The following is a 1,669-nucleotide window of genomic DNA, read 5'->3' as shown; positions in this document are numbered from 1 at the left end:
AACTTCGCCAGTTCTTCAGACTTCAACAAAAAAACCGTGTCTCTTCATACAAAACCACATTCTTCTCATTTTATTCCTCGTTCCTTCATCTCGAATTAATAAAAGAAGATTTTCGTATCAAAACTCAGCTCAGCTCTTTAGGTTTGATCAACTCAAAAACTAAAACTTCGTTCAGTTCTTCAGACTTCAACTAAAAAATCGTGTATCTTCACACAAATCGATGTTCTTCGCATTTTCTTTATCGTTTCTTTATCTCGAATTGATTGTAGAAACAGATTTTCTTATCAAAACTTCGCTCAGATTTTTAGGTTTGATCAACTCAAAAATCATGTCTACACAAAACCACACTCTTCTCATTTCTTCATCGTTTCGTCGCATCGAATTGGTTATAAAAAACAGATTTTCTTATCAAAACTTCGCTCAGTTCTTCAAACTTAAACTAAAAAATCGTATCTCTTTACACAAATCGACATTCTTCCCATTTTTTTCATCGTTTCTTCACTTCGAACTGATTATAAAAAAAAAGAATTGTTTCTTATTAAAACTTTGCTCAGTTCTTCGGATTTGATTAACTCAAAAATCGTGTCTCTTCACACAAACCCACACTCTTTGCATCTCTTCATCGTTTCTTCATCTCGAATTGTTTATAAAGAAAAATTGTCTCATCGAAACTCCATTTAGCTCCTTAAGTTTGATCAACTAAAAAATCGTGTCTCTTCACTTAAAACCACACTCTTCCCATTTCTTCAGCTCGAATTGATTAATTGTGAACGGTGATTAACTGTTGCGTCCTTTTAACGTTCAACGAACTTGTACGTGCCATAAATGCTGTGCGGACGTTTGTCGCTGGACAATGCTAACGGTCCGTCGTTGCCGCGACACCGCGGGACCGATTGAAAAATCAATAACCGGCCTAGCAAGGACCGAATCTTCGAACCTCCGCTGGATTCGTGAATTAACTGAATCCATTGAGCAAAGTCGAGCCTCCTAGCGTCACGGAACACCGACTGGAATCACGTTTTACCAGCCATTTGACTATAAATTTTTTTTTTATATTCACTTTGACAAAAGAACTCGTTTGTCCATTGAAAGGATTCGACTAAAAAGTTCAATGAAGTGAGTCGATTGTTTAGATTCTCAACTAACTTCGTGTCCTATTTTTGAGATTCGTCAGAAAGACTGATTTTGTTATTCGGAATTAATTGTTTCACTGATTAGTTTCGAGATATTTCGATGTATCGATTTGAATGAATAATTGTTGGGAGCACAGAGAGAAAATTGATTGGCAGGGACGAGTACGCGGCGACGTTCGTACGAAACGTAGGGCGGCCGTGGCACCGACTAAATTAGAGGCTCCATTCACCCTTCGGAGGGGCTTGCGAGCTTTCGTAGGGCGCACGCAGCCAGACACGCACTTGCGTAAAATTACGTATCGCCCAGCGTGGGTGGCATCGAGAACCCTGCTAAGACGAATGCCCACAGAGAGGAGAAAAAACAGGAAAGGGGGTTCAGTAAAAAGTTCCACCTTAAACTGACCTTCCCAAGGACGAATTTTTTTAACCTTTAATCATTCAATATTAATTTTGTTAGTCAAGAGATTTATAGTTAGTATAGAGATTTATAGATTAGTAAGAGATTATAGTATGAAACTTTATTTTTTATATTCCAT

General features: G+C 37.9%; 1 protein-coding gene across 2 annotated transcripts in view; it reads right to left on the bottom strand.

Moving 5' to 3' along the window:
• LOC113464925 (uncharacterized) overlaps window positions 1-1,669 on the bottom strand; it is a 23,523-nt gene that overhangs the window by 20,841 nt on the left and 1,013 nt on the right. The gene's annotated exons all lie outside the window — the stretch shown is intronic.

The sequence above is a fragment of the Ceratina calcarata genome, unplaced genomic scaffold, assembly GCF_001652005.2.
Source record: "Ceratina calcarata isolate Rehan_Ccalc_2016 unplaced genomic scaffold, ASM165200v1 scaffold137.2, whole genome shotgun sequence".
Lineage (NCBI taxonomy): Eukaryota > Metazoa > Arthropoda > Insecta > Hymenoptera > Apidae > Ceratina > Ceratina calcarata.
This window is presented reverse-complemented; position numbering and strand designations above follow the sequence as displayed.